This window comes from Bos taurus, chromosome 9 (assembly GCF_002263795.3).
Source record: "Bos taurus isolate L1 Dominette 01449 registration number 42190680 breed Hereford chromosome 9, ARS-UCD2.0, whole genome shotgun sequence".
NCBI lineage: Eukaryota > Metazoa > Chordata > Mammalia > Artiodactyla > Bovidae > Bos > Bos taurus.
Genome location: NC_037336.1, coordinates 25,506,126 through 25,521,309, shown reverse-complemented (window position 1 = coordinate 25,521,309; position 15,184 = coordinate 25,506,126). Strand labels below are relative to the sequence as shown.

Sequence of the window (15,184 nt, the reverse complement as noted above, 5' to 3'; positions counted from 1 at the left end):
TAGTACTTTTAAAATGTTTGTCTAATAAAAAAAGATCGCTGTTTTTTTCTTGACAAAATCTGGGGTCCATAGAGAGAAAAACAAAAGGGGACTCCTGGTGGAAGGTTGGAAACAGTCCAGAATTGCAACTCAAGGGACATTTCCTGCACAAACTACAATCTAAAGCAGACCTCTTAACAAATGTTAAGAGTAAGCAACTGCCAAACCTCACTGGGTGACTTCATTCTTTCACTTATTCATCACATATATACATATGTTAGTCAAGTTGTTCTGAATATGGGGCAAAATATCATGAATAATAATAGGTACTTTTGAAAATAAAATGGGGCTTTCGATCAAATCAGTCTCTGGATGTAACCGAGGCTTGTGGCCTGTGTTTCCTGACCCATACACAACACAGGTCCTACCCCACTGGATGTCTACGTACGTAGAAGAATTCATCTTAAAAGTTTTATCACGATTTTACCACAGCTTGTACTGCTATGGAACGTGTCTTTGCCAGTTTTTACATTAATCTTAGATTTCAAAAACATCAAAGAAGTGTGAGAGCCTCTCAGTTTCTCTGGAGGTCCCAAACCTCTTCTGATTCAATGAAATCAGCTCTTTAAATTGCAGGAGCCTTATTTTCCCTTGGAAGTCATTTACAAATAACATAATGCCTAAAGAAAAAAAAAAAAAGAGGAAAATTTCCAATTCCTCACATTCAAAGCAAAAAGATGTAAACCCGAGGCCCAGTTTTATACATGCTCAGTGCAGAATTGGGTAATTATTCCATATTTTGCAAGACAGTATAACGTGACCAGTTGCAACTGAAATTCCAAAGCCATCTCTGTGAAATGCTTCGCTTGTCTTTCATGAGAGGCTGTTACAGCATAAGCAGCAACAACAAGCCAGCGGAGGCTGCTATCTCTTGGGCCTGTGTGTTTGGCCTCTGACACACCAGTGTTATCGCACCAGCTGCAGGCTCCACCATTAAGTCTCTTCCTTACGTAAGGGTCAATTTCACGGCCAAATCCTCCTAGTCATCTTGCAGTGCTGGTCATGGGACCTTAGAAGGAACAGCTCCCCAATGGGGATGGGAAGCTCACAGGCACTGGCCCGCAGCTGATGCCAAGCTTCCCAACCCAGGCTCCCTCGGGTCTTTGCCAAGAGTCAGCCTGGAGAGCTCAATTGCTCGGTCCCCATGCTGCAATGACAGCAATTTGGCAGCACCCCGGATGCTGTGCGGAGGATGGGAGCGGGAGGGGGGAGGACATGGGGGCCCCACTGCGAAACACAACGCCGGAAAGGACAGAAGGATGAATTTACTGTGACCAGCGGTCCCCGAGCTACAAGGAACCTCAAGGTTTTTATGCTCGAGAGACACGAACTCGAGCTCTGCTCTCAAAGCCGTATTCACACTGAGTGTAGTGGCCAGCAGTAGGGGATTACCCGCCCGGGGTGAGGTAAGAAGACCTTCTTAGGTTCCGCCGCCGGCCGGCCAGCCGCGGGAAGCGCCACGAGCTCGCTCCCGGGAGGCGTCACAAAGGGCCGCGGCCTGCAGAGGCCGCGCGCGCAGCTCTCCGGGGCGGAGCCGCCGGGCCAGGGCAGGGGCTGCGCCCGGGCAGCCGAGGCTGCCAGCAGTCGCGGGTGCCCCCAGCCTCCCAGCCCGGAGATCGCCGGGGCGGGGAGGATGCAGCAGCTGCAGCCCAAGCGACCGAGCCAAACCGCCGAGCTCCCCGGCCCCCGCCGCGGCGGAGGGGCGCCGAGCGTGGCGCGGACCGGGCGGAGCTAGAGGTGGGCGTCTGCACCGCGTCGTTCCACCCGCAGCTCCCCGCCTCCGGCCGGGCCCGGCAGCCTGTCGCGGCCGATGTCCTGACTCGCGGGCGTACCCGCAGGGTTGGCTAGGCGCCGCGCGAAGGGGAGAGGCCTGAGGAGTCCCGGTGGCACTGGCCACCGCGTCCACTAGCACGGGACGCTGGTCCCGCGGGGCGCGCGCCTGGGCGCTCCTCCCTCCTGCCCCAGCTCCGCGTCACCGCGCGGTCCTCCCCCGACCCCTCCTCCCACCCACCCCGGAGGATGCGCTCCCCCGCGCCCAGCGGCAGAGGCCACCGCTCCCAGAAATGCGAACTCCCGACGCCCTTCTCCGGGACCCGAGGAGCCGGCGCCCCCGCCCTGTAGTAGGTAGGTGGCGAGGCGGGGACCAGCCCTGGCCGCCACCTGCGGCTGATGCTGCCGCTGCGGAGGGGCGGGGGGCCGGGGCCGGGACCCGCGAAACTTGCCTCCCGCCGGAGCTCGGTGCGGCGCTCGGAGGTGTTCTAATGGCGCTGGGCGCAGCACCCCCCCGTTAACCTGACAGCCTCCTCTTGAGCTCGGGAGGCCGAGCGGTGGCGAAGGAGAGCGTGACCCTTCCCCGTCCAGCCCCTGGGCCCGGAGGGGCCCGCGCTGCTTGCAGGGGTGGGGAGGATGGATTGGTGTGAGGGTTAGTGGGGGATGGAGAGAGGGAGCACCGCCGAATTTTCAGCAGCTCAGGTGGATAAATGTCACCGTATTTTTTCGGCCTGATGAACAGATGCCTTCCTGTTTTCTCCCAGTGTGCAGCCACGCAAAGAGTTATTCTAGCGGCAGGTAGAAGTCACTCAGGATTTTGATGTATTTCGGAGCTAGCTGATTGATACGTGAAATTGACGTCTCAGATTCTTATAGTCAGTCATTTAGGGCCAGTTGGAGAAGGCCCCTTTAGAAATCAGATATTCAGGAGCTAGATGAGGCTGGGGAATTCTCGTGCTGCCTACCTGGGAGCAAGCCTTCAGCTTTCATGAAGAGATGTGTTCGGGAGCATGGCAAGTTTGATACAGGTGTAGGGAGTTTAGAATCTGCTGGAAAGATGCTCGGAGTCGGCCAGCAGAGGCAGCCTTGGGCGCAGCCTAGCTTCCAGCTAGATGTTAATAAGGTTTGTACTTTTGAGAAACTGGCTATAAATTGTTTCTTCTCTGCCAAGTGTAAATTTCGTACATCAGAACGAACGATAACCTTTTGGCAAGATTATCTCTTCACAGGCTATCATTTTTAAATTTCGTATTAAGCAGTAAAGTTTAGAGTCTGGGAAAGTGGATCATTGTACGCTCCGATTTTATTAACGTATTAAGGTTGAGAGCTCCAGGAGGACAGAGACTTCCTCTTGTTCAGTGTCCTAATCCCCTGGTCTGATGCATAATAGGTGCTCATGGGTTATTTGTTGAAATGAGCTGTGCTTCAGGCTTCATCTAAAGACAGTTTAGGTTTAAAACATATTTGTTTACCCTATGGTGGTTGAAGCTTAACTGTATTTTTAAAATTACTTCTTTGCATAAATAGTCAAAATCAGTTATCTCAACATTTAAGTTGAATTTTGACACTGGGACTTCCCCGGTGGCTCAGATAGTAAAGCGTCTGCCTGCAACGTGGGAGACCTGGGTTCGATCCCTGGGTTGGGAAGATCTCCTGGAGAAGGAAATGGCAACCCACTCCAGTATTCTTGCCTGGAAAATCCCATGGATAGAGGAACCTGGTAGGCTATGGTCCATGGGGTCGCAAAGAGTCGGACATGACTGAGCAACATTTACTTTGACATTTTTAGGACCATATGTTTTCCTTCTTTAATGTGTTGTTAAATAAGGTAATTCTCCCCAAATGCTAATATAAGTTAATTTCATTTTTAAGCTTGCACATTTTTTCTAATGGGTAATCAGACCTATTTTAATTAAACTCTAAAACACAATTAAAAAGTGCAACTTGTGTAAAGTAAATTTCAGGTTACTCCAGGAATAACAGTGATTTGGTTAATAAGTGACATATTAACTTATTTTAGGGTTGAGTTGTTGTGGTTGACCTAATTATAATGTATTTATTACAGGTAAAGGTGAAAATAAAACATTTAGAAGAGTCTGTGATTCCTAAATGATTCAAAATACATGATATAGATACACATTTTCAACAGTATGGGTTTCCCTCAGTATATAAACATATCAGTTTTCAAGTTTGAGAACCAAAGTGGTTGTGAAATCGAGGGTTTGGAAGGTTTGTTTCCTTTCTCCTTTTTAATTTTATGTTGTCTTGAAATCATCAAGGATAACTGCATTACATTTCATTTGCTTTATTTTTGCACTATGGTATTTCCAGTTTTGTTTTTGTTTTTCCATTATGTAAGTTTTATGAGTCAGTATTAACCTTTTTTCACTTTGTTTAACAAAATTATCTGGGAATGATCCAGTCACTTATTATCTTTCCTTTTTCTTCCTTTCCTTTTTTATCATTTTAATACTCTTCACCATCCTTATTACATATTACCCCCAAAACTTATTTCCACAAAAGTTATTACTATTGCTCCTCCAGCCTACTTGGGCTCTTGTTAGATGGTGAGGAAATAACACTTTTATGTAAAAGGTGGTGAGACTGGGCGAACCAACAGTAGGAGAGAGCTTATGAAAAATACGTTATGATTTATTTGAACAGAGCAAAAATTCTCTCATGACATAAAGATAGCTACATTTTATGCATGTTAAATTTGTAGTCAAGGATATTGAGCAGTTAATTTATATCATTCTTCTTTGCTCATTCTAAACTTCTTAAAAGAACCCTCCCCTGCAGTTACATTAAACTCTCTTTGTTGCAGATAGCTTGATTGTGCTGGCACTCCTGGCCTTGGAATCAGTTTCTAATGTCAGAATGAAAGAGGCATTTTTCTCTCTGAGACTTGCATCCCAGTGCACAGCGCCTCTGCAACTGAATGACTCACTACCTGGGTCCTGACCACTGAGTCCCCTAGCTCCTTGCCTCCACATGCACCACTGGAATTCAATCCTAAGACCTGGATTTATTCTATCTTATTTTTCTATATCTTTCCTAAGGTTTTATTACCAAAACCCCTGTCCCTTCCTTGCTAAATGTCGCTTGTGTGCGTGCATCCTAAGTAGCTTCAGTTGTGTCCGCCTCTTTGCAACCCCATGGACTGTAGCTGTCCAGGCTCCTCTGTCCATGGGATTCTCCAGGCAAGAATACTGGAGTGGGTTGCTATGCCCTCCTTCAGATCTTCACAACCCAGAGATGGAACCCACATCTCCTTTGCCACCTGCATTGGCAAATGGGTTCTTTACCAGTAGCAACTGCTGGGAAGCCCACTAAATGTCCTTACTGTCCTTTTTTTTAAATCCCAGTGCATAATTTTGTTATTGTTTACATCCGGTAACATCCACTCAATTCACCTATATTAGAACGAGCATTGTTATGGTTGCAGAAAAAGCAGAGAAAAGAAAATTTATATAATCTTGAGTTTCAAATGTGGGGAACTAGTGGATGAAGAATAATTGTTGTATACTAATCTCCCTTTAATGGTGGTATAGAGTGCTGGGGACTATGACTTGTCTGCTCATAAATTTGATCAGAAGCTTATATGAGAGAAATGTGTATATAGAGAGCTGGCTGAACAAAGGCTGTGATGTCCACCCATTCCCCTCCAGTCCTAGGTGTTAGGCCAGGTGTGTAGCCAGATCTTCAGAAACTGTGTACTTTGTTGACTTTGTTTTGCATTCTTTGCACCCCTCCCCCCAAATCGTGCTCACAAGGAAGCACTCTATTAATAAAGACAGTCACAAGAAACCTACTGTTAAGTTACTTAAGAGATGGGGTTATTAAGATCATAGTTCATTTTACAGCTCCTATTTGAAGGCTCATGCAAGAAATTCCATTCAACTCTAAATGCCAAAGAAAAGCTTTATCTCCCATGAATAATTATTGAGTGTCCTTTTTTCTTTTCATCATGCAGAACTAGAATTAGATAATCTATTAAGTTTCCCTTTCTGCTTTGCAACTAGGAAACGCAGAGTCAAATTTGCAACTTAATTTTAATAACCCTGTAAAAACCTATGAGCTAATATTGATGATCTAACTCTCCCTTTGGTCTTGAGTTTCTGTTCTACCTTTTTTTCTTATTCTGATTTTTTTACCTAATAGAGTTTCCCGTTTTATTGAATTTATTATTTTAAGCTGACTCACAACATCTTTTGTAGAACAAGTCAAAATATAAAACATAAAATCAATGAATGGAAACATTTGCAGAATTGATCTTTGGACACAGTATGTTTTGATTAATAAGTTTAATAGGTACCATTAACTATGCTTTGAACAAGTATCGCAGGTTTAGTGTATTTGAGCTTTATGGCCAAATGGGAAACAAATGGGAAATAAAAACTTACTTAGTTTTGCAAAGCTAAGATCCACTTATTTTTTAACTATTAAATTTATGTCTGCTATTGGCTAATTTAAAATTGGTCAAACCATTCACTTTAAGTCAGTTATTTCTGGAGTACCTGCTTTATATGCTGTTAACAGGCTGAATAGGAGATTCATCCTATTTAATTAAAAAAAAAAAGCTAATATAGGCTAAAGGGTTAGCCTATATTAGCTTAACACTCACCACACTGGACCTCACATCTGATCTCTTTCACATCAGTAATTTATTTGATTCATCTTTGTTTTTAGTAAACTATTGTATTTAGTTTGTATTTAGTAAAAAACTTCGTATTTAGTAAACTATGATTTACTAATCATAGAGATTCTTTGAGCTCTTATCTTAAAATTGAGAAGATTGAGGTCCCTGAGTTAATTGATCAGACTTTCTTCATTCGAGTATTTTGACAACTACATGTTAAGTTGGTTGAATGTAACCAGGGAAGTAGTTGTTTATTTACATCTGTATGGTGTCCACTTCAGTTTCATACATTTATCACCGCCGTCAACAGAGAGACTGGCCCTTCTCAAAGGACAATCATGGGTGCAGTCCAGGAGCCTTTGAGGTAAAAATAATCTGAATTCAGAAGTGCAACTTGAAACACTGAGAGGGGGTTTGGAGAGAAAAAATCAAATTTTTAAATAGAGGCATCTCATTATGATAAGCTCCATGTCTTTTTAAAAAACGTTTTATTTTTATAGTAGGCATTACCTTCGTGTGATTCAAAAGGTACAAATGGGTAAACAGTGGGAAGGATGCCCTCTCATCCTCTTTCTTGGTTACCCGCCTCCCTTGTCCACTGGCAACCAGTGTTATCAGTTAATTGAGAATCCTCCCGGAGACACTCTGTGCATACATTGATACAAGCGAACGTGAATATTCAGCCTGCTTGTTTTGTCTCCTAATCATTTCTCTGATTCCCTTCTCTCCATTCCCACTGCTCTTGTTTTGCTCCTGAGGTGCTTTGGACTGTTGCCTGCACTTCACTTTCGCCTACATTTCAGCCTTGTACACATCGCTTTTCATTCTACTAAAGGATCCCAGTCTGTACAGAAAGGAGTCCAGCATGACTTAGCCTGGTCTTGTGGCCCCTGAGGAATTCATCTCTTGTCCCCTGCCCCGCCTGTCACGCATTTGGCACACAGTTTTTCTTAACTTATCTCCCCATCCCCAATCAGGGATACTTAAAAAAAAATATCTGATGAAAGCTCGTGGTCTCACCAGACACTGAACACACTGCTTTGCCTCTGTGTCCTTGTTTACAGACCCCGAGTTCAGAATCTCTATTTTGGTAACACAGAACTGTCTGTCACTTCCTGCGCATGCATTGCATATGATTTTTCTTCTCCAGGCCATTTCCTCTGCGTGGAACCCTTGTCCTACTATTTTCATTAGCAGGCCACACTCAGTTCTGGTGTCATCTCTACGGACCATTCTTGGTACGGACCATTCTTGGTTGAGATTCCAGAAACTCATGGAGCCTTCTATATGTAGTGTAGCAAGTAGGCGTCCATACTGGGAACAGGCATTTCTCATCAATAGCACAACTGCCTTGCTAGTAGAAAAATAATTGTGATTTTGGATAACATGCTCTGATGGGTCCAAAAAAAAAAAAATTGAAGGTTGAAGCTTTATTTAACTAGTCATCTCTCCTTTACTACTCATTGCCCAACGCTCAGTAAAATACATGTCCATATGATTTATTTTCTTGAGCATCCCTACCTTACTTTACTAATTTTCAAACTTTGTGTTAACACTCATTTAAAAAAAAACCTCCATATTTATTATGTCCCTGAGAGAGAGAGTGTGTGTGTGCATGTGTGTGCGTGTATGTGTGTGTATGTGTGTGTGTGCGCATGTGTGTGTGTGCATGTGTATGTGTGTGCATGTGTGTGTGTATTACCTCTGCCTCTGTAGCTGGTACATAAAGGAGTGAAACTCTCCATGTATGGGGTTATCCTTAAAAAATTGAAAGTGTTAACCATCAGTCCTGATAGATGACATGAACCATCTGGAGACAGTAGCTCATCCTAAGAAGTGACTCCTAAGTATGCAAATGTGGTATTTTTCTTTCCAAGCCAGGTAATCAGAGAGCGTCTTAGGTGCTCGATTTTATTGCAGAGTGCCTGGCATGAGGTAAATTGTTAACTGATTAACAGAGGGTTTAGTGGGTAAGAATTTAATAGCTTTGGTTCCCCACTGTTCCGGTAGAATCCTCTGACTAGTGGATGATTCTGTTCACCAACCACGCTAGCCATGTAGAAGATAGGAAAAATTTATGAGACTGCTCTGTAGGTGTGAGATCCCTGTAGAGCTTTCATTTTCCTTCTGTAATTCTGACCTCACTAAGCAAACATCCCTGGTGCCTCAGATGGTAAAGAATCTGCCTGCAGTGCAGGGGACCCCAGTTCGATCCCTAGGTCAGGAATGATCCCCTGGAGAAGAGAATGGCATCCCACTCCAGTATTCTTGCCTGGAGAATTCCATAGACAGAGAAGCCTGGCGGGTACAGTCCATGGGGTTGCAAAGAATCAGACATGACTGAGCAACTTACACACACTTATCAGCAAACATCAGGTTTACTGAGTTGTGTTCCCAGATATGTTGATACGAGAAATTGAGTGTCTCGAGTACCATTAATGACTGTGCCAGCCTTCGGATAAGTACAGCCCCTGCTGTGTGGAATAAAGCACAGTTTTAGGCTGTTAGTGTGTTGGGAGAGCCTGCTCAGTCCTTATGGCCCCAGGTGTTTACAGCTGAGCCTTCAGCCCTGGGTCCCAGTGATTCCCCTGAGGTACTTGTCTATCTATAGGCTCCCACTGAAACAGCTAGTTAGCAACCCTCTGGTATCTTTTAAAATAGTTTCAATTGAACACACTTTACTAAGCATTCTAGGAAGGAATCATTTGAGTCCATTTGGGCTGCTATAACAAAATTCCATAGACTGGATGGCGTATAAGCAGCAGAAATTTATTACTCAGTTCTGGAGGCTGGAAGTTGGGAGATCAGAGTGCCAACATGATCAGGTTCTAGTGAGAGCCCTCTTGGAGTTGTAGACTCAGGGCCTCTTGTTTGTGTCCTCACATGGTGGAAGGGGATCCCTCATGACCTAGTCACCTCCTCAGTGCCCTCCCTCATACCATCACCTAGAGCATTAGGTTTTCAGTGTATGAATTTGGGGGTGGGGATGGGGGACATAAACCAACTACATAGTGGGAATAGAAAGCTCACAAAACAGGAACTACAAATGGCCAAAACATGAAAAAATATTCACCTTCATTGCATCAAAGAAATGCAGATTGTAATTAGATTGTAGAAGTCCGTAACAATGATGAGGTTGGGTCATTTCCCTTTCCACAGGTAAGAGGTTAGATGGGGGTATTATGCCTTTGATGGAGAGCAGTTCAGCTCATAGGCTCCCTTGGCCCCTGTGATTCTGTTCTGTTGCTGTTACTCGCTAAGTCGTGTCCGACTCTGCGACCCTATGGACCTTAGCCCACCAGGCTCCTCTGTTCATGGGATTTTCCAGGCAAGAATACTGGAACGGATTGCCATGATTCTGTTCTGAGTACATCCTTAAAAAAATCAGAGATGAAGCTTAGTTTCAATGATAAGCACATTGTCTCTGGGAGGCAAGTGGTATGGTAGATGGGTTAAGAGTGAGGATGCTGGAGCCAGTTTCCTGGCTTAAAGTTCTTTTTCACCGTTTATCAGGTAGGTGAACTTAGGCAAGTTAATTTCTCTTTGATTTTCTCATCTGTGAAATGAAGATAATAATAGCATCCACCTCTCACATTGTATTGAGAATTAGCTAATAAGTTAATATATATAAAGTACTTGAAATTCTGTCACAGAATAAGCAACTATATAAGTATTAGTTCATTAGCAAGGTTGATATTGTAAAAATTGGAGTTTTTTTAAGAGACAGTATACCAAACTGTCGGAGAAGGCAGTGGCACCCCATTCCAGTACTCTTGCCTGGAGAATCCCAGGGATGGGGGAGCCTGGTGGGCTGCCGTCTGTGGGGTCGCACAGAGTCGGACACGACTGAAGTGACTTAGCATAGCATACCAAACTGTATATACAAAAAGACCCTGATTTGCTTCATAAATGCAGTTGCATAGCAGAAAAGACGGAAGTGACAAAACATTCAGACTTTTGTCCCCAGTAATGGTATATAGCATTTCCATTTACACATTTTATTTGTGAAATATTTCACATTTATTTATCATAAGTATTATAATGATATTGCTAGAAATAATTGAAATTAATATATCATAGGACTTATATTCTTGAGTTTTCTTTATAAAATGCATATTCATTTTGACATATTTTACTTTCTCTTCCTCTTTTCAAAGCTGCTAATATTTCACTTCCTCCACATGTTCACCCACATGCCATCTGCTTGATATTTTCTTGCATTTAGCTTGCTTGCTTGTTTTATGTATAGATCAGCCTCAAGGCTAGTTCTTCAAGAATAAGTAAACCTAGTGAAATGATTTATGACATATTCATGGTGGTGGCTTTCTCATGGAAACTTAAGCCAGAGAATGCTTAGGCAGTGATGGCATTGTATCCTGGCATTATATCATCTCCACATTTTGGGCACCCAGCCTTATCTCCCTAGCCCCACCTGCATACATTCAGCAAGTTAGTAGGATCAGAAGGCTTCTCAGTAACCCTGACAACCATGTAATTCTTGCCTTCAGGCTTTTGACTGCCGGCTGTATCTGAATTTCCTCATACATTTCTTTCTTGAAAGCCAGTATTCTGTACCAGGTTGATACTTAATTCCATCAACACTTTCTAGGACATCTACTCTACCCCTAATTTCATTTTCTTTCTGCGCTTAATGATTTGTACTACAAATTAAATACAGATTTGCTTTATAGCTTATAGCTCACCCCAGTGACTTAGCAGTAAAGAACCTGCTTGCAATGCAGGAGACCTAGGTTTGATTCCTGGCTCTGGAAGATCCCCTGGAGAAGAGAATTGCTTCCCACTCCAGTATTCTTCGGAAAAGGCGATGCACCCCACTCCAGTACTCTTGCCTGGAAAATCCCATGGACGGAGGAGCCTGGTAGGCTGCAGTCCATGGGGTCGCTAGAAGTCGGGCATGACTGAGCGACTTCACTTTCACTTTTCACTTTCAGGCATTGGAGAAGGAAATGGCAACCCACTCCAGTGTTCTTGCCTGGAGAATCCCAGGGACGGGGGAGCCTGGTGGGCTGCTGTCTATGGGGTCACACAGAGTCGGACACGACTGAAGTGACTTAGCAGCAGCAGCAGCCAGTATTCTTGCCTGGAGAATTCCATGGACAGAGGAGCCTGGTAGGCTACAGCCCATGGGGTCGCAAAGAGTCGGACATGACTGAGCGGTTAATACTTCCACATTTATCAGCTTACCGTAGAACTAAGCTATAAAGCAAAGTGAAAGTGCTAGAGGAACTTGGTGGGCTACTTTCCATGGGATCACAAAGAGTTGAACACGACTGAGCAACTAACACTTTCAGATTCTTTACTGTCTGAACCACAAGGAAAGCCCTGAGGGCTACAAGGAAACCCCTAAGCTGATAAGGGGTTGTGTTTTATAATACTCCATGCCCTTCAGGTTTCTAGCAAAATGTTGTCCACATGCACACAGATGGAACACAAGAAGACTGGTTTTTGTTGTGTTGATAACATTCTTAGGCAATGACTTAATGAGTTTTCTGTTCCATCTTCATTTTGCCCATCTTTCTAGTTCTTGCTCATGTGTGTAAAATACCACACACTCCCTACCTTTTGAGAGCTTACGGTCTGACTGAAAATGTGGGCAAGAGGTGCCATTCATTAGAAAATGGTACAGGATAGCATAAGTGTGTGTAAGAAAGCTAGCAGCATGAGTTTGTTAGACTAAAATTGCTGAAGTATGGTAAGAGCGCCATAATACATGGTGATGCTACATTCTCCGAAGATTTCAGAGCTCCTTTTTTGTTAAGGATTTTCCTTGATAATTAGGTGAGTTCTTAGTCCACTACTCAATAAAGTGTACTTGAATTACCTCCTGGGTACAAATGTTAACTGTGTGAGCTTTCTCCTCTAATATTCAAAATAATATTTACCAATGCTCTCAATTGCATGTGCAGATTTCCTTTAAAGTATAAGAGAAAGTAGCAGAATAGACATGATGGGGAAGTCATATTTTTGATGCAGTATCCTTTTGGAATAGTTATAGTATGTAAGATTTAAGACAAGTGAATTGGTTTCCTAGGGCTGCTCTGCTGCTGCTGCTGCTAAGTCGCTTCAGTCATGTCCGACTCTGCTCGACCCCATAGATGGCAGCCCACCAGGCTCCCCCGTCCCTGGGATTCTCCAGGCAAGAACACTGGAGTGGGTCGCCGTTTCCTTCTCCAATGCCTGAAAGTGAAAAGAGAAAGTGAAGTTGCTCAGTCGTGTCCGACTCTTAGCGACCCATGGACTACAGCCTACTAGGCTCCTCCGTCCATGGGATTTTCCAGGCAAGAGTACTGGAGTGGGTTGCCATTACCTTCTCCAGGGCTGCTCTAACAAGTACCAAAAACTGGGTAGCCTAAAACAACAGGAATTCATTGTTTCACAATTCTGGAAGGTAGAACTCTAAAATCAGGGTGTTGTCAGGGCTGCGATCTCTCTGAAACCTGTAAAGGGATCCTTTCTTGCTGCTTCTGGCTTCTGGTGATTCGCTGGCTGCCTTTAGCATTCCTTGGCTTATCGCTGCCTAACTCTAACCTCTGCTCTGTTTTCATGTGGTGGTCTCCTTGTGTGTCTTGATCTTCATATGGCTATCTTCTTATACAGACGCCAGTCATTAGAGGCCCGGAGTACTCCGATAAGATCTCATCTCAACTGAAAGTATCTGCAATGACCTCTTTCCAAATAAGGTCATATCCTGGAATACAGTGGATACAACTTCACTGTATTTGGGGGGATTGTGGGGGTGTGCAGTGATGCAGTTCAACCCCTAATGATAAATAATATCAAATTCCATGGACAGAGGAGCCTGAGGCGGGGGGAAGGCTGTAGTCCCTGGGGTCACAAAGAGTCAGACATGATACACTCACTTTTGGACTTCCCTGGTAGCTCAGGTGGTAAAGAATCTGCCTGTAGTGTGGGAGACCCTGGTTCGATCCCTGAGTTGGGAAGATCCCCTGGAGAAGAAAATGGCTACCCACTCCAGTGTTCTTGCCTGGAGAATCCCATGGACAGAGGAGCCTGGGGGGCTACAGTCCATGGGGTTGCAAAGAGTTGGACGTGACTGAGCGACTAACACACACAGATAGATGGATGTACCAAGATGTACATAAGTCTCGCTTGGTGTTAAGTGATGTCTTCTTATAGTTAAACTTGCATAGCCATGCACATGGGTTATGGGATAAATGAGAAATGGAAGGAAGGGATGCTTTCTTGGCTGTTTTTGTTAATTGACTGCTTTTGTCTCGGCTTTGGTATTCCTGACCTTGGTAGAATTATGCGTATGGATAGTAATACGTACTATGTGGCTTTGATCTTCTTGGTAAAAATCCACAAAGTAATTTGTGGATCAGGATACTTCTAAAGGTGTGTTGATTTTGTTTTTGTTGTGATACTATACTGCATGTGAAAGTGTTAGTCACTCAATTGTGTCCTACTCTTTGTGACCCCACAGACTGTAGCCCATTAGGCTCCTCTGTCCGTGGGATTCTCCAGGCAAGAATACTGGAGTGGGTAGCCATTCCCTTCTCCAGGGGATCCTCCTGACCCAGGGACTGAACCCAGGTCTCCTGCATTGCACGCAGATTGTTTACCATCTGAGCCACCAAGGAAGCCGGATAACTACTACCTAACACCATCCAACGGAGAAGGCAATGGCACCCCACTCCAGTACTCTTGCCTGGAAAATCCCATGGACAGAGGAGCCTGGTAGGCTGCAGTCCATGGGGTCGCTAAGGATCGGACACGACTCAGCGACTTCACTTTCACTTTTCACTTTCATGCATTGGAGAAGGAAATGGCAACCCACTCCAGTGTTCCTCCCTGGAGAGTCCCAGGGACGGGGAAGCCTGGTGAGCTGCAGTCTATGGGGTCGCACAGAGTTGGACATGACTGAAGTGACTTAGCAGCAGCAACACCATCCAAAGGTTAGTGTCTTAGAACCACAAATGTTTATTTCACATTCGTGAGTCCACAGGTTGGCAACCGTTGACTGGGTCCAGAAGGGCTGGGCTGGGCTCCAAAGCTGAGGCAGGAATTCAGGTCTGTTCCATAGGTCTTCATCCTGGGACCCGTGTGGAAGAAGGAAAAGCTACTACCCGGGACGTACTTTTCTGATAGAGAGCAGAAACTTGCAGGCCTCTTAGAGCCTTATGTTGAAATGGGTACACTGTTTGTCCTCAGTCTGTTGATTAAGCCAAGCCACATGGCCAACTGGCTTAGAGCAGCATGCTCTGTATGCTAGTGCAGAGCACCACTCAGTGGCATCGTGGAGGGTGTGCGTCTGTAATTCTGTTACAAGGAAGGCATACATACTCGAGGACAACAATCCAGTCTGGCCAAATGGCCGAAGAGCCCTTTTTCTTTGGAATTCTTCAAGAATTTTTATATCAAACAACTGAATAAACCTTTAAAGGAAAGCATACTTAAACTATAGACTTGGTTTCTTAACCAGATCTCTTGGAAAATTAGTATTGACTACTATATTCCCTGGTGGCTCAGAGGTTAAAGGGTCTGCCTGCACTGTGGGAGACCTGGGTTCAATCCCCGGGTCGGGAAGATACCCTGGAGAAGGAAAGGGCAACCCACTCCAGTATTCTTGCCTGGAGAATCCCATGGACGGAGGAGCCTGGTAGGCTACAGTCCATGGGGTCACAAAGAGTTGGACACGACTGAGCGGCTTCACTTCATTATATGCATAAATCTTTTCTTGAAGAAGAGGTCACA

At 44.6% G+C, this 15,184-nt stretch overlaps 1 protein-coding gene across 6 annotated transcripts in view; it reads left to right on the top strand.

Moving 5' to 3' along the window:
• The first annotated feature begins 980 nt into the window (after positions 1–980).
• NCOA7 (nuclear receptor coactivator 7) overlaps positions 981–15,184 on the top strand; it is a 161,884-nt gene continuing 147,680 nt past the window's right edge. For 2 of the 6 annotated variants that reach the window (XM_024996940.2, XM_005210720.5), the window contains exon 1: positions 981–1,445. The gene's annotated coding sequence lies outside the window, so the exon portion shown is untranslated. Of the gene's footprint in view, positions 1,446–1,617; positions 1,777–2,048; positions 2,164–15,184 lie in introns of those variants that run through there. The other 4 variants (XM_059890078.1, XM_005210719.5, XM_005210723.5 and 1 more) reach the window with 2 other exon arrangements.